We start from the raw sequence: 21,617 nt of genomic DNA on the forward strand, positions 1-21,617 counted from the left end.
GAATGATGATCGCTGTTCATTTCCAAGGCAAACCATTCAATATCACAGTAATCCAAGCCTATACCCCAACCAGTAATGCTGAAGAAGCTGAAGTTGAATGGTTCTATGAAGACCAACAGGACCTGTTAGAACTTACACCCAAAAAAGATGTCCTTTTCATTATAGGGGACTGGAATGCAAAAGTAGGAAGTCAAGAAATACCTGGCTGCTGCTAAGTCACTTCAGTCATGTCCAACTCTGTGTGACCCCATAGACGGCAGCCCACTAGGCTCCCCCATCCCTGGGATCCTCCAGGCAAGAACACTGGAGTGGGTTGCCATTTCCTTCTCCAATGCATGAAAGTGAAAAGTGAAAGTGAAGTCGATCAGTCGTATCCGACCCTCAGCGACCCCATGGACTGCAGCCTACCAGGCTCCTCCGTCCATGGGATTTTCCAGGCAGGAGTACTGGAGTGGGGTGCCATTGCCTTCTCCAGAAATACCTGGAGTAACAGGAAAATTTGGCCTTCGAGTACAAAACGAAGCAGGTCAAAGGCTAACAGAGTTTGCCAAGAGAATACACTGGTCATAGCAAACACCCTCTTCCAACAACACAAGAGAAGACTCTACACATGGACATCACCAGATGGTCAATACCGAAATTAGATTGATTATATTCTTTGCAGCCAAAGATGGAGAAACTCTATATAGTCAGCAAAACGAAGACCAGGAGCTGACTGTGGCTCAGATCATGAACTCCTTATTGCCAAATTCAGACCTAAATTGAAGAAAGCAGGGGAAAAGCACTAGACCATTCAGTTATGACCTAAATCAATACTCTTATGATTATACAGTAGAAGTGAAAAATAGATTCAAGGGATTAGATCTGATAGACACAGTGCCTGAAGAACTATGGACGGAGGTTCATGACATTGTACAGGAGGCAGGAATCAAGACCATCCCCAAGAAAAAGAAATGCAAAAAGGTAAAATGGTTGTCTGAGGAGGCCTCACAAATAGCTGACAAAAGGAGAGAAGTGAAAGACAAAGGAAAAAAGGAAAGATATACCCATTTCAATGCAGAGTTCCAAAGAATAGCAAGGAGAGATAAGAAAGCCTTCCTCAGTGATCAATGCAAAGAAAGAGGAAAACAATAGAATGGGAAAGACTAGAGATCTCTTCAAGAAAATTAGAGATACCAAGGGAACATTTCATGCAAAGATGGGCACAATAAAGGACAGAAATGGTATGGACCTAACAGAATCAGAAGATATAAAGAAGAGGTGGCAACAATACACAGAAAAACTGTACAAAAAAGATCTTCATGACCCAGATAATCACGATGGTGTGATCACTCGCCTAGAGCCAGACATCCTGGAATGTGAAGTCAAGTGGGCCTTAGAAGGCATCACTACGAACAAAGCTAGTGGAGGTGATGGAATTCCAGTTGAGCTATTTCAAATCCTGAAAGATGATGCTGTGAAAGGGCTGCACTCAATATTCCAGCAAATTTTGAAAACTCAGCAGTGGCCACAGGACTGGAAAAGGTCAGTTTTCATTCTGATCCCAAAGAAAGGCAAAGCCAAAGACTGTTCAAACTACTGCACAATTGCATTCATCTCACATGCTAGCAAAGTAATGCTCAAAATTCTCCAAGCCAGGCTTCAACAGTACTTGAACCATGAACTCCCAGATGTTCAAGCTAGTTTTAGAAAAGGCAGAGGAACCAGAGATCAAATTGCCAATATCTGCTGCATCATCAAAAAAGCAAGAGAGTTCCAGAAAAACATCTGCTTCTGCCTTATTGACTATGCCAAAGCCTTTGACTGTGTGGATCACAACAAACTGTGGAAAATTCTTCAAGAGATGGGAATACCAGGCCACATGACCTCCCTCCTGAGAAATCTGTATGCAGGTCAAGAAGCAACAGTTAGAACTGGACGTGGAACAGCAGACTGGTCCCAAATTGGGATAGGAATACATCAAGGCGGTATATTGTCACCCTGCCCAACATTCAGAAAACTAAGATCATGGCATCTGGTCCCATCACTTCATGGCAAATAGATGGGGAAACAATGGAAACAGTGAGAGACTTTATTTTGGGGGGCTCCAAAATCACTGCAGATGGTGACTGCAGCCATGAAATTAAAAGACACTTGCTCCTTGAAAGAAAAGCTATGACCAACCTAGACAGCATATTAAAAAGCAGAGACATTATTCTGCTGACAAAGGTCAGTCTAGTCAAAGCTGTGGTTTTTCTGGTAGTCATGTATGTATGCAATAGATGGACTATAAAGAAAGCTCAGCACCGAAGAATTGATGCTTTTGAACTGTGGTATTGGAGAAGACTCTTGAGAGTCCCTTGTACTGCAAGGAGATCCAACAAGTCCATCCTAAAGGAAATCAGTCCTGAATATTCATTGGAAGGACTGATGCTGAAGCTGAAACTCCAGTACTTTGGCCACCTTATGCAAAGAACTGACTCATTTGAAAAGACCTAGATGCCAGGAAAGATTGAAGGCAGGAAGAGAAGTGGACAACAGAGGATGAGATGCTTAGATGGCATCACCAACTCTATGGACATGAGTTTGAGTAAGCTCTGGGAGTTGATGATGAATAGGGAAGCCTGGCGTGCTGCAGTCATGGGGTCACTAAGAGTAGGACATGACTGAGCGCCTGAACTGAACTGAACAGGGTAGCAACTGACTCAACAAAATATTGAGGGGTTTTATTAGGGAAGAAAGGGGAAAGTGATATATGAATACAAATAGCAGCCTCTGCCACACCTATGACAAAGATTCAAGATAATGTCTGTGAAAGCAATTTGAAATACAGTAAAAAGCAGTGTACATATAATGCAGGTAAAGCAAGTTGACTTGTCAGTCTCCACCGAAATATTAGATAACCCTCTGGGAATTCTGGGACATTGTCTCCTGATTTGGGGTCGGAAAACTCTATCTGATAAACCATTGTTTTTTCTTTCCCAAATAAGAATGTGTAAGTGAAGTGTTCTTTGGTAAGTATCCCTGGGAAAATCCCATTTAAGGGGAATGTAGGCCTTTCCAAACAAAACTCATGTCATAAGGAAACTTTCATCACCAGACTCTTCCTTAGAGTAGTGAAAGCGTACAGGCCTCAGACATAAAGCTGCTGATACAAACTGACTTCATGACAGCAGCTTGAATTTAGATATTGTATCAATAAGGGTTCTCCAAAGAAACAGAACCGACAGGAGATATATATTTATATGCATATATATGTACATATGTATATTAAAAGATTTATTTTAAGGAATTGGCTCATGTGTGGAGGCTGGAAAGTCCAAAATTGATAGGGTGAAAAACCTCAGGCAGAATTTCTATCTTATAGTCTCAAGACAGAATTTCCTCCTCTCTAAGAAACCTCAGTTTTTGCTGTTAAAGCTTTAAACTGGTTGTTTGAGGCTCAACCACATTATGCAGGGAAATACCATCCCTTATATCTATCATACTTGTGCAGATACTTAAGCTCTTTAGGGCCCTAAAATGGAATGATAATATCTTCCTCAAATAAATGTTGATAGGATTTTTTAAATATTTATTTATTTGGCCACACCAGGTCTTAGTTGCAGCATGCAGGATCTTTAGTTGTGGCATGTGAACTCCCAGTTGTGGCACGCAGGATCTAGTTCCCCAACCAGGGATCGAACTTGGGCCCCCTAGGCTGGGAGCACAGAGTCTTAGCCAATGGACCACCAGGGAAGTCCCATCATTACATAATAGGATAATATGTAATGACGATATTTTTTAGGTTCTACCAAAGTTAGGTATTATTTAGTACATGGTTGCTTTCGCAATCAAGGCTGTAGCTGAGTGTAATGTGATATTATTCAAGCTGGTCCCAGTGGCTAAGGAAGCTTCTATAGTTTTAGTGTCTGGGCTCATAAACCTTGTACAAGGGGGGACTGCCCAGGTCAGCCACCACCTCCTGATCTGTATGGCTGGTGTGAAACATTGAGCTCAATAAACCTGTCTGGGTTGGTTGATCCTCTGACACATTTTGTTTCCATTTGAAGAAGCTGGTCAACTGAAGCAGACTGAATAAATTTCAGGAAAAAGACTACACAAAGTTAAACAGATGACTTTATGGCAGGACTTAATCAGAGTTTTAACATGAATCATGAATCTCTAAAAGGGCTTTCTAGTATGCAGCATCAGGAACTTCTCCAACACTTCTTGGTAGCAGAACCTCTGTTTCCATTTTGTTGAGCACCTTACATTAGGGGTCCCCAACCTTAAATCGGGGGTCCCCAGCTTAGGAACTGGGCCGCACAGCAGGAAGTGAGCAGCAGGCAAGTTAGCGAAGCTTCATGGGTATTTACAGTCACTCCCCATCACCTGAATTACCACTTGAGCTCCACGTCCTGTCAGATCAGTGGAGGCATTAGATTCTCATAGGAATGAGAACCCTAACCCTAAAGTCAAGGCAGAATATCCTGAGATTGCCACAAAATAGAAATAAAGTGCACAATAAATGCAATGCAAATGAATCATCCCCAAACCATGTCCATCCCATCCCATGCACCCCCCACCACTGCCCCAGTCTGGAGAAAAACTGTCTTCCATGAAACTGGTCCCTGGTGCCAAAAAGGGTGTGGACCCCTGCCTTACATATCATTGTTTGAGAAACTGTGCTTCACAGAGATCCACAGCACCAGGCTAGTTTTTAAATCACTATTTATTAGAATGTCCAACCATTTCCACCAAATGCTTGTCCTTAAACCTGAGAGGTGGTAGGAGATACCCAGAATGCCTCATTAGAGAGCTTCACAAAGTGCTACATGATCTTTCTCTAACTGAATTTAAAATGCCAGATATGACTGTCCTAGACTCGACATTAAAGCTGAAATGTTTCAGTTAAAAATTTAACACACAAATGGAAATTCAAGAATCAGGAAGGAACTAAAAGTCTTCTTGGCAAAAGGCACCTTCTAGAATGAATGACGTGATATTTCCCCTCAGCGTGGAATGGGCCGAGTCATGGAGCTTTTCTGGAAACCAGCCCTGAATCTACACACGTTGTGTAACTTTCTACAGTCTGCTTGCTGCTGCTGCTGCTGCTGCTAAGTCGCTTCAGTCGTGTCCAACTCTGTGCGATCCCATAGACGGCAGCCCACCAGGCTCCCCTGTCCCTGGGATTCTCCAGGCAAGAACACCGGAGTGGGTTGTCATTTCCTTCTCCAATGCATGAAAGTGAAAAGTGAAAGTGAAGTCACTCAGTCGTGTCTGACTCTTCAGGACCCCCTGGACTGCAGCCTACCAGGCTCCTCCACCCATGGGATCCTCCAAGCAAGAGTACTAGACTGGGTTGCCATTGCCTTCTCCACAGTCTGCTTAATGGCAGCCAAATAATCAGAGGAGGAGGGTGTTCCCCTGGTCATTTAGAAGAGATTCAGAATTAACCTTTTCTTTTCAAATTCTTTTGCACATTTACACACTACCCTTGATTTCTGGAGGAAGGCATGGCAACTCACTCCTGTATTCTTGCCTGGAGAACGCACATGGACAGAGGAGCCTGGCGGGCTACAGTCCATGGGGTCGCAAAGAGTCAGACACGACTGAAAGACTAAGCACACTTGAATAGGTAACCTCACTTCTACCCAGCACTCTAGTGCCATATCTTTCTCATGTATTGGGTTAGCAAAAAGTTAATTCAGGTTTTTCTACATCTGACATAAAAGCCTGAATGTACTTTTTGGCCAACCCAATAGACCTGAGCAAACCCCATGAGGGGGTGACTGAGACCACCGAGACAGCCAAGCCTGCAGGCACAGTGGCACTGGCAGCGCCCTGCAAGCAAACATTTGTCAGTCCACCAACATTCATAGTAGGCTCTGATCATCCCAACGGATCCACGGAAACTACAACAGAGTTCTCTTATCTGATCATTCTGCTCTTCATTTGGTCAAAGGGTATAATGGTTGCCCTCACTCCTTCTAGTACAGTGGCTCAAATTTGAGCCTGCCTCAGACTCCTCTGAAGGACTTGATGCATGCATATCTCTGGGCCCCATCTCCAAAGCCTCAGAGTCAGTGTCCCCATGGCATTCATATCAGCACAGCAATTGGCTTCTCCCCACTCCGATGTAGACGGTCTATGGCCCCCACCTCAAGATATTGCCATCTTGGACACCTCAGTTAACCACCATCAAATAAAAACTGGTGCCTATCCAACTTACACCCAACATGTCAGCTTTCTTCAGGTGTGGAAAGCTCAAAGAAGGTTTACAATACAATTCACCCACAGGTTCACTCTCTAATAGAGATACAATTGTTCTATTGGGAAAATGTATTATTAACTCATTAATTTACCAAGAAAATAAAAATATTTAGTTTAAACCTTACTTTTAATTACAAGCAAATCATTACTTAGCAAAAGCAAAAACTAAAAGAATTAGAAGGGCTTCCCTGGTGGCTCAGACAGTAAACAATCTGCCTGCAATGCAGGAGGCCTGCGTTCAATCCATGGGTTGTAAAGCTCCCCTGGAGGAGAGAATGGCTACCTATTCCAGTATTCTTGCCTGGAGAATTTCATGGACAGAGGTAGGCAACAGTGCAGTGGGTTGCACAGAGTCAGACACAGTACTGTTTAGCTGCTAAGTCATGTCAGACTCTGTGACTCCATGGACTATATGTAGCCTACCAGGCTCCTCTGTTCATGGGATTCTCCAGGCAAGGATATGGAGTGGGTTGCCATGCCCTTCTCCAGAGGATCTTCCTGACCCAGGGATCGAACCTCCATCTCCTGCATTGCAGGCAGATTCTTTACCACTGAGCCACCAGAGAAGCCCAGCAAGCAAGTGCCTTTGCCTTTATTGAAATGCTATAATAAACTTTATCTACCTAAAGGCTTTCTTTTTTTCCTTCTTCTCTTTATTTCAGAAGAGACATCTTCAGAAAGGCCATTCTCTTTCTTAGTGGCTTCTGGACTGTTCTGGAATCTTTTCAGGTTACTCAGCCCTGCCATTTGAGCCTGAAAACTGGAGTCATTCATTCCTTATTTTATTCAGTAAATGTTCATGAGCATCTCTAGGCAGTAGAGGTAGTGATTGAGAAAGACAACGCCTCACCCACGTGGAGCTTCCATTCTAGTGGGAGAGACAGAAAATAACAGAGCAATGACCAAATACAGAAGGCAGTGCAGGGTGCAACAGGGTCACATACAAGGAGCACCTACCCCAGACTTGAAGGTGGTGATAGGTAGTCAGGTGGCGCTAGTGGTAAAGAACCTGCCCGCCAATGCTGGAGACATAGGAAACACAGGTTCCGTCCCTGGGTCGGGAAGATCCCCTGAAGTAGGGCATGACAACTCACTCCAGTATTCTTGCCTGAAGAATCCCATGGACAGAGGAACCCGGCGGGCTACAGTCCACAGGGTCACAAAGAGTCCGACCCAACTGAAGCAATTGAGCATGCATGCATAGATAGTCAAGCTTTCCCAAAGAAAATGTCACCCAAAGTGAATCCCAAAATATGAAATAAAGCTGACAGAATGGCAGAAAGGACACAGTGGTTTTAAGGAATTGCAATACTTTCAGTATACCTGGAGCATAGCATGGGCTTGGTCGGGTGGGACTGCCAATGGGAAGGGAAGGCAAAGGACAATACTAAAAAGATAGACAGTATTTACTTAATACCTTCTGCTTCTGTGTGAGCTATCTTACATTGCTTTGTTCCATTATCATCAGCTTAGTAAATGGAAAAACATAAACTGAAATAGAAAAACACAATTTGGGGTGACGACTGGGTTCACAAAGATGCCCCAGGGGCCCTGTCTGTGCTGCCTCTCTCCTCCCTTCCTTTGGTGAACTCCTCCTTCCATCCAGCTCTAGGCACGTGACCCAAATTGTAGCTGCCATTCTTTTCACATGGTTCAGTATCCTCGGCCATAGTAATTGGCTGAGAACTGAACTTGGCTTGCTCCAAAACTGGCCATGGATAGGTCACATACTCCTGGCCACGGGGATTAGTCTGGGATTAGGCAGGAACTCGGAGAAGGCAATGGCACCCCACTCCAGTACTCCTGCCTTGAAAATCCCATGGATGGAGGAGCCTGGAAGGCTGCAGTCCATGGGGTCGCTGAGGGTCGGACACGACTGAGCGACTTCGCTTTCACTTTTCATTTTCATGCATTGGAGAAGGAAATGGCAACCTACTCCAATGTTCTTGTGTGGAGAATCCCAGGGATGGGGGAGCCTGGTGGGCTGCTGTCTATGGGGTCACACAGAGTCAGACACAACTGAAGTGACTTAGCAGCAGCAGCAGCAGGCACGAACTCAAGACAAATCCATCAGAGCTCCTCCCCAAGTCTTGCTGGACTGGAGCTAGCAAGGCAACATCTTTTCCCCTTTGGTCCATGAGCTGTGAGCATGTAAGCTGAGAGCTAACACTGCCATGCCCTCTGCCACAAAGGGAATCCTGCTTTCAGGATGGAGACAACTTAAGAATGGATCTAACACAGAGAGAGAGGAGAGATAAGAAGGCACAAGAATCCTGACAGCTTTTCAGCTTCTAGTTTCCTTCCCTAAAGGCCAACACCGAGGCTGCCCTAGTTCCTGTCCCTCCCAAGACCTGACTATTCAGCATTTTCTCCCAACCTCTGAGCCACCAGGTGCCCCTCGTAACTAACTTCAGCCCGTTCCACCTGGGTCTCCATCACAGGCTTGGATGCACTCTACTTGCCATGTTCCTCTGAACTGCTTTTCTCGAAGTGGGTATGGAACAGCCATGAATATGTAGATGATTTCCAACTTGCTCAAGGCTTTCTCCATTTCTTCACCTCATTTCTTTACATCTTTACCCACTTTCTCTCTTCGGAAGGCTTAGAAAGCAGCAAACAAAAGAGAATCGGGTTTCACACAGGATTGAAAAGGCCTCCTCACGTCTGCCCTCCTGGGAAAAACCATTGCTCCATGGGGCCAATTGGATACTTAAGGGTGAAGGAGAAAATGAGTCAAGTAGACCTTTTCAGAGAAGCTCGCCACACACTCTCTAGCCCCTGGCTTAAGTCACCTGAGGCACTCAGAACTCTGCTGTAACTGGGTGTTCAAGTTAGGGAGGAAAGGAGGCCACTGAGCACAGGACACAACAGAGTTGGCCAACAGAGTCCACTTTGACTCATACTCAACACGGCAAAAATAGAACTTTCTGTCCTCCCCTAAACGAACTCCTTGACACAGCTCCTTTATTCCTTGGCTTATTCTCCTAGTCACCCTGATCTGATCACTAATTTCTGTCTCTCTACCTACCCTGTAGTCAGTGAGATACTGATTCCTACCATTTTTTTTCTTTGAAATATCATTATAGTCATTCTTTCCTCACCATTCTCACTGCCTGAACCAGGATCCATCACCTCCTGCTTGTGCCATGAGCTCGGTCGTGTCTGACTCTTTGTGACCCCATGGACCATAGCCCACCAGGCTCCTCTGTCTGTGGAATTTTCCAGGCAAGAATACTGGAGTGGGTTGCCATGTCCTCTGCTCAACCAATCTCTTATATGGTTTCTCTGCCATCACCTCCTCTCCCCAAGCCTGAGCTGAAAGGACCAAGGACAGGTCCCTGGTCCAAGGGTTGCCAATCCATACTCTGGCCAGTGACCTGAGATAGAGCCTGGTACAAACATATGAACTAGACTGATCAGATTCTCTAAGAAATTTGGCCTAACAAGAATTTCTGCAGTAGCATGTGATCCTAACAATGTTGACCTCTAACTTTGCTCCATGGGTCATGCTGTCTCTTCAGTCTCTTCAGTCGTGTCAGACTCTTTGCGACCCTATGAACTGTAGGATCCTCAGTCCATGGGATTCTCCAGGCAAGAATACTGGAGTGGGTTGCCATACCCTCCTTCAGGATATCTTCCCAGCGCAGGGATCAAACCTGCGTCTCTTATGTCTCCTGCATTGGCAGGCGGGTTGTTTACACTACTGCCACCTATAAAAAGTGGGAAGACCCAACTTTTCTCCACATTCCTTTTCAAAGGATTATGCAACTTTATGAGAATAAAATCTTTGGATATTTTTTAAAAAATAAAAATTATTTGGCCTAAAAATACTAGAGGGAGAAGGAGAGAGGGAGGGGTAGGGAAGAGAAAGAAAACAGAGAGAGAGAAAGGAGGAAGGGGGCAGGGAAGGAGAAGAGAAAAGGGGGAGGGAGAGGGGAGAGAAACAGAAGCTGAGGCTGAAAGGATATATGGAAAGAAGGCAGAGAACAGACTTTTGGACTCAGTGGGAAAAGGAGAGGGTGGGATGATTTGAGAGAACAGCATTGAAACATGTATATTACCAAATGCAAAATAGATGCCCAGTGTGAGTTCAATGCAAGAAGCAGGGCACCCAAAGCCAGTGCTCTGTGACAGCCTAGAAGGACGGGGGAAGGGGAGTGAGGTGGGAGGGTGCGTCCAGGATTGGGGAGGGACATGTATACCTATGGCCAATCCATGTTGATATATGGCAAAAACCATCACAATATTGTAAATTAATTATTCTCCAATTAAAATAATAGATCAATAAAGAAGGCATGAAGACAAGTCAGAACTTTAAAGGGAGAAGTAGAAAGCTGGAGTCTTGGTGGGCTAGCTACACAAATGAAAACTGTAAGGCAGCCGAGGTGAGGAGTATGATAGAATTGGGAGCTTTAGAAAGGATGAACTGAGCAGATGGGGGAAAGAAGGCAGTCAGGAATGAGGGGGGATTAGGGCTGAGTGATGTTCCTAGAACAACACTCGAGTGAAAAGTCCCAGATCCTGCTGCTGAGGTCACTGAAGCTGCCGTGGATCCAAATACAGTTCCCATGAGGTCCCACTGCACTCTGCTTCCTGGTCTTTTAGTCCCCTAAAAGTCTCTCTCTCCTTTGTAATTCTTTAACAATGTCCCCACCTCTTAATTCAGGTCATTTGAAAGAGTCTCTATCCCTTGCAAACAAAAGAAGCTACTGAGCAGAGTTCAGATGAAATCCTGTTTGGCTTCTGAGAAGCTCATTATCTGGCCCCACACATGCATATCCAGCCGTCCAGTCCCACAACTCTTCAAGCAGGACCCTCCACTTCAGAAATATCAAGTCTGCTGCTCCCTGTGCCTTATTGGCCCTTCTGCCTCACATGCACTCACTTCTCTTCACCTGACCAGTTTCTATTCCTGCTTTAAGGCTCACATCCTCTGGGAAGAACTTCTTAGCCCCTCCAGCCCACATTACTTCTCGTTCCTCTTCCCTACTAAGCCCTATAGTCTGTTGCACGTGATCTAGCCCCCCATTGTACACTGACCTGTATTTTTCTCTATTCCCTACAGGTTTTTTGTTTTGTTTTGTTTTGTTTTCAGTTGGCTCTGCGTGGCATACATGATCCTCGTTCCCTGATCAGAGATCAACCCATGTGCCCTGCAGTCGAGGCCCAGAGTCTTAAGCTCTGGACCACCAGGGAAGTCCCTATTTCATGTTTTTTAATCTCCCCAATACGTTCTTGAACTCATGAGGAGGAAGAAGAGATTTTGTATTGCTTTGAAGTGGCCCACTGGATCACAAACATGGCAGATATTCACAAGTATCTCTTGTTGGAAAGACATCTACACAGAGCACTAATATCTTAAGAGGCACATCACAGAACTCATTACTACACTAAGGGGCCCTGTGCTGACAGTGTGGCCATTGAGATTGAATCCAAAGACAGGGGCTCAGCTCAAGGTGAGGCTGCCCTCAGACCCATGAGCCTAGTGAGAGGACCACACTTTTCATTTCCTCCAAGAAGAGAGAGGCCTGAGCAAGGCCTGAGCCCTGGAAATGTCAACTAACAGCTCGATGTCATGAGATCTCTCCATCTATTCTAGGGAAAGCATAAAATCCTAACCCTATGTTCCTTTGGGAACAAGCACCTCAAAACACAGGCCAGGGAAATGCCAATCTTTTCCTCCTTTCTTCCTCGAGCTTTCCCCACCCCCCACACCAGAGAAATGTTCTGCTCCCTTCCCCAAGGGACAGTGGCCTTTCCAGGCTAAACCCAAGTCACCTTTGAAAAAGGTCACCATTCCACATGGGACTTGGAAATACCAAGAAACGCTGAACAGTCTTCTTAGAACTTGTCTCCATCACAGCATTTCAATATCAGAGGAGAGTGTGGTTCCACCCAGTGCCATTTCCAAAATTGACAAAGGACCCGTACATCAGCAGTGGCTATTTTGACACTCCATCATGAGTCATAAAATCTCTATTCAACACCCACTCCCAGAGCTGAAGGTATTATTTATTCCAAGGGTTCCATAAGAGGTCTGCACTAAGCGCAGGATAATCTGCTTCTGAAAACCATAGTTAAGAAAAGGGCAGGTTTCTTGTCATCCTCAGAAACTGAAATACAAAAAATAAATCTGACTAAGAACATGTGGGTGGGAAGGTACATGAGAAGAGGATTTAAGAAAAACTTTTCCCATGTTACCCACTCAGGAGCTATTGCTGAGCCATGCCTCTATTTCTTGGTTTCCTGTTTTTGCTTATAGCAGATAAAAACTTGATGGCAGTGATCTTAATTTTCTCTGTCAGCTTTCTAAGCTCATGAGGGCGAGGAGAGGGTATAAATTGTTCCTGCCCTCAGGCAGGAAGGGCCTCCCAGGTAGCTCAGCTGGTAAAGAATCTGCCTGTAATGCGGGAGACCTGGGTTTGATCCTGGGGTTAGGTAGATCCCCTGGAGAAGGGAAAGGCTACCCACTCCAGTATTCTGGCCTGGAGAATTCCATGGACTGTATAGTCCATGGGGTCGCAAAGAGTCAGACATGACTGAGTGACTTTCACTTTCAGGCAGGAAACTAAAGTTCAAGAAAGGGCTCCAGCAGAAGATGGAAAATGTGGGTGACCCCCAAGGCTGCTAGGGACATTTCTGGAACCACCTCCTGATCTGGGACAGGGACAGCATGTTAGCAAGGAGTCTAGATAGACATAGAGATGTGGACATCATCAATCTGGAAAATGCACACGAGAGATGTTAACAGATCTAAAGGGGACTTCTCCTTTACCTAGCCAGACCAGGGTTTGAAATTCCAATATCAGAAGCTAAGTTGGTTCATTCCTGTATTTGTTGCCTTTTCCCCAGGAGTCATCTTTAAAAAGGTAAATATCCACAGGAGGGATCATATACAACCATTAACACTGTAGTATGAATTAATATATCAAATTCTTTCACTAGATGTATATATGGAGAAGAGGAAATAGGGAAGGGAGGGGTAAGAAAGAGCGAGAGAGAAAGAGAGAGAGATGGAGGGAAGGAAAAAAAAAGTGGTCCTTTCTTGTCTCCTAAAAGTATATTCATAATCATCACTGCCAACTGCTGAACATCAGAATGGATGTCAGAGACTGAAAGCCTCATTTCAGTTTCCTCTGTGTCTGGGCAAGGGGCCTGCCAGTTATGTGAGTCTTTATTTGTTTGGAGGGATGTTGATGAAAGGAAGTCCATTTGAGACATCCTCAGTGTTACCTCCTCCCCTTTCAAAACCCACCACCACAGCCCTTTGTGAAGACTGAGACACTACGGAGTTATTTATATTCTGCCTAGAACACTGAGTCCCAGCTCACTGTCTCAATACTAGCTCTTCCCTCTGCCTAAAATGCTATTCTTCCTGAAATTTACATAAATCCTATATCCCCTTCTCAGATAGGCCTTTTCTATCTAAACATGTATCTACTCTAGCACATTGCCAATTTATTTTCTTTGTAACACTTCTCAGTACCTAATTTCATCTGATTTATTTTTGTTTACTTGTTTAATGTTTTCTTCCCTCCGTACCACAAATTAGAATTTCTTGAGAATTTCCAGTAGCATCTGTTTCATTCACATATGGGCCTAGAACAGTACCTGGTCCATAGAAAACATTCAGTAAATATTTGTTGAATAGATAAATTGATGGATAGATGAATAATGAGTCACTACTCTCAATCCCCACCATAAATGGATATCCCCAAGACTGGTTTGAAATAATTTTCTCAGTGTATGAAAAGATGTTCCACATCATATGTCGTTGGAGAGACACAAATGAAAATAACAAGATACCACTCCACACCTACTGCTGCTGCTGCCTCTAAGTTGCTTCAGTCGTGTCCGACTCTGTGCGACCCCATAGACGGCAGCCCACCAGGCTCCTCCGTCCCTGGGATTCTCCAGGCAAGAACACTGGAGTGGGTTGCCATTTCCTTCTCCAATGCATGAAAGTGAAAAGTGAAAGTGAAAGTGAAGTCGCTCAGTCGTGTCCGACTCCCAGTGACCCCATGGACTGCGGCCCACCAGGCCCCTCCATCCATGGGATTTTCCAGGCAAGAGTACTGGAGTGGGGTGCCATTGCCTTCTCCACTGGCCTAAATCTGAAACACTGTTTATAGTAGCTTTATTGTTAATAGCCTAAACTTGAAGTCCTTCAGAAGGTGAATGGATAAATAAACTGTGGTACAAAAGGAATGCTATTCAGGGCCAAAAATAAATGAGCTACCAAGCCACGGAAAGACACGGAAGAAACTTAAATGCATATTACTAAGTGAAAGAAACCAGTCTGAAAAGACTGCATACTATATGACTCCAACTATGTGACATTCTGGAAAAGACAAAACTATGGAGACAGTAAAATGATCAGTGGTTTCCAGGGGTGAGGGGGAGACAAGGAGAGAGGGATGAATAAATAGGTAGAGCACAGAGGAGTTTTAGGGCAGTGCTCAGCTAGTAAAGAATCCACCTGCAATGCAGAAAACCTGGGTTTGATCCCTGGGTTGGGAAGATACCCTGGGAAAGGGAACGGCTACCCACTCCAGTATTCTTGACTGGAGAATTTCATGGACAGAGGAGCCTGTCGGGCTACAGTTCATGGCGTTGCAAAGCTGGGGCTTTGAGGCTGGGCAAAACAGTCTGGAACCACAAGAACATGTCTGACAAAGGGTAGGGAAAGGCCTCTGGTCCAAAGCCATATATGGGGTTTCCCTGGTGGTCTAGTGGTTAAGAGTCCACCTGGCAATGCAGGGAACGCCAGTTCGATCCCTGGTTTGAGAAGATCCACGTGCTGTGGAGCAAGTAAGCCCCTGTGCCACAACTACTGAATCTGTGCTCTAGAGCCTGGGAGTTGCAACTGCTGCTCCACAATAAGAGAAACCACCACAAGGAGAAGCCCCCACACCACAACAGAGAGTAGCCCCCACTTGCTGCAACTAGAGAAAGCCCGTGTGCAGCAACAAAGGTTCAGCACAGTCAAAAACAATGAATTAAATTAATAAATAAAATTTTTAAAAGCCATATATATGCTCAGAATCCCGAAGACCTACAGAAAGCAACTGTTCAGGACAAAGCAAGCAAGAGAGCAAACTGGAGGGGCCAGGCTTGAGGAGACTTGGATTCAGAGGCCAATTCCTGTCCTGTTTAGGAAGTTTCTTAGATGTTTTTTATGATGAAAGGACCTTGGCTGAGGAAGCAAGGAAGTGAATCAGCCTAACTCGAGTAGGGAGCATAATGATCAGGATGAAATATGAGAAGAAGAGCAAATTGTATAGATAGTTTCATTGGCAATTACCTAAACTCTGAATTGAGAGAAAGAGGTGTGTGTGTGTGTGTGTGTGTGTGTGTGTGTGTGTGTGTGCGTCTCAGCTGTGGTGAGGATGGAACTTCAGAACTTTTCTATATGCAGAAACCAAAGCTACTATCAACAAACACGTGACTGGGCTCCAGAGGAGGCACCCCTGAGACATGCTGGGGAGTGGCTCTGCCACGGCCCCCTGGTGGCCGTGCGTATATATGCACCCACACAAGTCACGCAGGCAAAGTGCGGAAGTGCAGCCTGAGTCCTGTCCGATGCTTTGTGATCCTCCTGGTACAGAAGACAATGGGAGGAGGCCGTGTAAGGAGTTGCTATGAGTCCATCTCCCAGTGATCTACCTTCCCCCTCACCCTCCACCCCCTACCCCCACCCCTCCTGCCCTGGAGGGTCTCATGAGACAGTTTCCCCTTGCTTCACGAGTCCTAATGAGGTATGCGGTTTTCTGCCTTGTCTTCTCAGAATATCTAACTGCTTTAATATATAAACACAAATTTATAAAATATAAATGTTATAAGAATATAAAATACAATTTCTAATATAAATTTATATAAATATTTATTATGCAGAATATAGAACTACTTTGTGGCGGCCTATATAGGGCTTCTCAGCAATGAAGAGCCCCACCACTCGTGTTGTGGTCATCTGGCCCATGTCATTCCTTTCAGTGTGGGGGACAACAACTACAAAGAGGTGGCTCTTTCAGCTTCTTCTTGTTTCTACTGTCTACGTAAGTACTCAACTTCCTAAATCTAAAAGTGCCGCACTGTATCCTTACCAGTCAAAATCAGTCAGGTCGTGGCCTTGGCCTTGCCTTGCATTGTATGTGTGAGATTGACAGACCTCAGACAGGAAAAAAAGGGCAAGCTTCTTGTTTATACTATGATGTTTGTGGGGGAAGATTTCCCTGCTGGATAGTTTGAGTGAAAACATTCAAATACATGTAAATCCCCTCTGAAGAAACCCTGATACGGTCCAAACCCACTGCTGAGACCTTACTCCGTCAGGTCCCTGCTGACATACATGTACTTTGAAGTTACTGGTCATTTGCTACAGGGGGACAGGGCGTCCCTACAATGCCGACTCATGGCGTCCATAGCCACTATACTTAGAGAATCACAACAGTTCATTTTGCAGCAAACCTCCACTCATCTCAGTCTAATGAGGACACAGCCATTTGTAAATACTTCTGCTGCTGCTAAGCTGCTTCAGTCATGTCCGACTCTGTGCGACCCCATAGATGGCAGCCCACCAGGCTGCCCCATCCCTGGGATTCTCCAGGCAAGAACACTGGAGTGGGTTGCCAAGACTTCTAGGAAAGGTCTATTGCCTCCTCTATCAACCAGTGCAATTCTTGATCTACCAGGACACTCTCACTTAAGTCTTACTTGATTCTCATCCTGTGGTGGTGACCTCTGTCCCCATAAAGGCAGAGAGGCTAGTGTGTATAGCACAGTCCTTGACCTCCAGGAACCTATACTCCAAGAAAAAAGTCAAATTGAGCCACATATACAGTGCTATGTAATAAAAAGGTTCAAGCCAAGGGTTATAAAGGTGGAGGAGGGAAGGCTAACGCGCTTCAAATTTGTAGATTAAGTATGGCATTCTGGAGGATGTGGCATTTCAGCGAGGCCTAGAAAAAAAAAGATAAAATTTCAATAAACACAGAAGGGATAATAATTGGGCAAATAGGAAAAACTAAAGACCCTAGAATATAGATAATTCTGGAAAAAAAAAGAGGATTTTTTAATTTAATTCTTTTCTTTAGAGTGATTGGAGATGACCTTTGCATCTAGAAAATATGGACAGGATACTACAAGTCAGAAACCAAGAACAAGGAAAAGCGTAGGTATTTAAAATATAATTGCCAAAACAAGAAGCAATGGACAGTGAGTAGATGTAAAAGAGCAAAAGTAAGGATAACCCAGTCATTAGACATACTGAGCAGCTGAAGGGCAAAGAGAGAATGGAGAGCAGGCAGACAATTAGGAGAATAGTCAGAAACAACAAAATGAACAGCAGCAGCTATGGCTCCCCTAACTCCAACAAAGTGCTAGTTGCTTTCCTTACAGAGTTTACCTCATTTAATCCTCACAAAACACAGCAAGGTAAGTTCTGTTATTAAGAAACCGAAGCTCAGAGAAATAAAGGAACTGCCCTCATGTCAGACAAGTAGCGAGTAGCTGAGCTATGTCTGACCCCAAAACTATTGCTCTCAGCTCCCTCGTTGGCAGGAAGGCACCGGGGAAGCAGCCGGCAGGAGACAAGGTTGAAAGTGCCAGACCAGAAGCGGATGAGTTTGGGAAAAGATCCTTTAGAAGCTGGGGAGGGGCAAGGTCTCAGGCATAAGTAGGGAAGTGGCAAAGTGATGGAATAGGGCAGAGGGTAAGGGGGCTTTTCTTTCTCCAAGATTCTGAACACTGCTGAGGAGACCCAGGGAGGCTGAGACGCAGTGAAGTGGAAGCTGAGAGGCAGCAGATCCAAGAGGACCTTGAAACCAACGCTGGGCCTGCCTCCAAGAGCAAGCTGCTTGTGCCTGATGACTCATTCCCCAGGACACGGCCAGTTCCTGGCCAGCAGCCACGCAGGGTGCTGCAGCAGGGCCCTGTTCCACACCACGAGGCGCTGTCACCTCCAGCCCCCTCCACTGGTCTCCAGGAAGTGTGGCCACACACGAAAGCCACGTTTGACTTTGTGTCACTAAACCATTTCTTCCTGTTGGCCAACTGGAGGGCAAAAGGGATTAAGGTAAACCAATGAAGGGATGTGTCAATTCCAAATTACTCCACAAAACGTTTTCTAAATGTGTCTGAGCTGGCCTTCTATAAAGGGCAAGAGTGGCACAAGAAACTGAAACTCTACCCTTGAAAATTGTTCAAGAGGGGTAGCCCCGAAAATCTGAATTCCAAAACCCCAGAGCAGGTGGCCTTTTCAAAGAGCTGAGTTGATTTTATCACTAGCTTTAGTCTGAATTCGCCACAGATTTCCTCCATAATCCAAGTTGTGATAAGAAACCAACATAACAGGAATTCATCTTCCCCCAAGGAAAGGTGAGCATCTCTGAGCTCAACAGAGACAACTGGAACCTAATTACATTGCCTCTTTTCAAACCTCCCAGTAAAAGTGTAAAATGAAAGAGGACTGAAAGAGGCTGTTTAGCACAGCTATAATGTGACCACGTTTTCTTTTAAAAATGACACACCAAGTAACTGCCATTTTTAGAAAATGATCTGAAATCAGAGCAAGTGTCACTGTAGCAAAAAATAAATAAAGACCCTCATTCAAGGGTTTTTGGAACCTGGGTCCCCAAGAGCAGTATTTCCTTGTTAGATTTGATTAATTTTACACAAAGGTAGGCCAGGAAGGCTGATCTGGAAAAAGAAAAGCAAACCTTTGTGAAGAAAAACAAGTATGTGGCCTTGGGGGAGCTAAGCACATGTTTAAATTTGTGTTTTAAACTTCTCAGCAGACTGCAGATCTATAAAGGGAATCACTGAAAGTGAAGATAACAGATAACGGGCGACTTACCCAGAGCATCAGGCTGTTTTCCGCAAGACGGGGCGAGAAGTGAGAAAGCAAAATCTTTGCTTCAGTTACACAAACTCCCTCTCCTTTGCAGAGAAACTTGATAGCTGAAATGGAGCCAGACGCTAATGCGGGAGGCGCTGCCAATCTCTCTGTGCTTGTCCAACACTGACATCTAGTGGTTGATTCTGGATTTTTTTTTTTTTTCCAGAAAATGATTCACCAAGTTGGTAAATCACCTCCATGCTTTTTATTGTGAAAGGTGCTTCTTCTTTTTCTTTTCGGAAAATATCAAATTATAATTTAATTATTCTTTTTTAAAAGATATTTATTCAACTTATATATTTAGTTTTTAAAAGTTATAAGGGTTGTTATTTTCATTAAATAAGACTTGGCAAGTGTGTGAAAAAAGCACAGGATCTCTAATCTGAATTTGCTGGGTATCATAATTCTCTCTCACATCCATAAAGCACTAATCAGTTTCCAAGGCATTACCAGTTATCTTGTTAGCTATTCAACAACTCTGAGATGAGGGAGTCAGGATCATCTGATTTTGCAAGAAAGGACACAAAGGCCCAGAAAATCTAATAATCCAAGGTAATAGAGCAAGTCAGAAAGGATGCTAGTTCTAGAATCAAAGTTTTCCAATTTCTAGGCCAGGACTCATCATTAAGGCATCATTTCCTTTGTATAAAGAAAGAAATTATGCTCAGCTGATGAGGGAAAAGGCAAATGGGGACACACAAATATACACACCCTTCCTTTTGCTCTGCACCATTAAAGCCCTGACATTAACTAATGAGCAGAGAGGAAAGCCACTGTGGATGATGACCGCACTGCATTTTAGTCCACTGAGGAAGACTCGGTTAAAGCTAATGGACCCACTGGGCATTATTAACCTTCCCCTCCGGCCTACCAGAATCAGCCACCACAATGAAGTGCAGGGGCTGGTTTTACAAACACCCTGGACTGTCACCCAAAGAACTTGAGAGTTGGTTACATTATGGCCAGATTTAGGCACTTTCCCCCAAGCAGCTGCATTCTGATGATGCCAGCAAGCTTCCTAATTATCATCTGAACTAGAGGTATATTGGGAACCTCAGGACAAGCAGGCACACTTGAGGGTAGGGTTAATGGATTAGAAATGTATACATTTCTTTCCTTTATAAGCAACTTACCAAAGGCTTCAGAATTTTAAACAGAAACTTCTGTTTTTTAACAGGATCATTAGCTGGAACTCTAAGAAAGAGAGATCAAATCATGAAGGTTTGCACACCAGTGAGCACTTCATAAATGTTGTCTGGAATAAAGATATTCCATGAGATTCCCAAAGAGGTGTGGAGCGTTTGCCTTTGAGGCCTGCGGCCAAACTTGCACTGTTACCGCTTTGCTAGAAAGTGAAGCCTGTGGTGGGGATGAGACTGGAAGTAAGAGACCAGTCAACCAGACAAAGGGGAGGAGGTCAACCCTCAGGGTTCAGATCTCTCTGCCCCAAAGCAGCTCCATCTCTAGAAAACCAAGATGTAAAATCCTACCATTAATATCCCTTTAAAATGGCAAATTAAAAAGCAGTGATACAGCTTGCTATATCAATGCTCCTTTCCCATTCTATGGATCCTGTCCCAACTTGGTGGTCTAACCTCTTAATAACAATAGTAACAACTAACGCTAATACAGTAAGCACTATTCTAAGGGCTTTTTGTATATTAACTCATTAATCCTCACAACAACCCCATGAGGTAGTTTCTATGATCCCCACTCTACAGAAGGGTAAGCTGAGGCACACAAGTAACTTAATTGAGATTCCATATCTTTTAAGTGGTGGGACTAGAAATTAAACCCAGGTCGTTCCAACTGCAGTGTCCATTCCCTTAACCTCTGTATCAGTAGTTTTCAGTATGGTCCTCAGTCTTGTCTCTCCACACCTGCCCCCGACCAGACCTAGTGAAACAAAACCTGGGGTAGGGGCCCAGCCCCCTGGACGTTAACAAGCCACACAGGTGATTCTGATATACGTGATAGCTTGAGAAGTACTGCTCTATATGATACCACCTGTCGCTAAAAGTCGGTTGCAAGTGTAGATCATCAGCTCACAAAGAACACTCTGCCCAGTCAGGATGCAGCTTGATTTCCTGCCATTTGATGTTTTCTGATGAAACTGGAGTATGAGAACATGATCAGTTTGATTGCAGGCTTGGATTAATCTTGAATGCTTTGGTATCACTCCTTACTCCTAGCAAAATTCCAAGACACAATTCAGTAACAGTAGATCCATTTCTGATGCAGAAATCAAAGGCATTCAAGTCATTAGATAATTGACAAAACCACTCATTGAGTCCATCCTCCTTCCTCCAAAAATGTACACACAACCATCTTGAGGCCAGCAAGTGAGTATCTCTATTTTTTTTATTTTTAGATTTTTCAAACGGTGGGTATCTCTTTAAAAAGAAAAAAAAGGGACTTCCCTAGTGGTCCAGTGGTTAAGACTTTGCCTTCCAATGCAGGGGGTGCAGGTTTGATCCATGGTCGGGGA

At 44.4% G+C, this 21,617-nt stretch overlaps 1 long non-coding RNA gene across 1 annotated transcript; it reads right to left on the minus strand.

The window, feature by feature from the left end:
- Positions 1-17,057: 17,057 nt before the first annotated feature.
- On the minus strand, positions 17,058-20,214 carry LOC147341507 (uncharacterized). Its single transcript, XR_015158823.1, has 2 exons — positions 19,088-20,214; positions 17,058-17,192 (listed from the first exon to the last, which is right to left on the minus strand). It is a non-coding gene; the product is annotated as an uncharacterized LOC147341507 (long non-coding RNA).
- Between the last annotated feature and the right edge of the window lie 1,403 nt (positions 20,215-21,617).

Source organism: Bos grunniens, chromosome X (assembly GCF_055505025.1).
Source record: "Bos grunniens cultivar Pamir isolate PY7600 chromosome X, Bosgru_T2T1.0, whole genome shotgun sequence".
NCBI classification, from domain to species: Eukaryota; Metazoa; Chordata; class Mammalia; order Artiodactyla; family Bovidae; genus Bos; species Bos grunniens.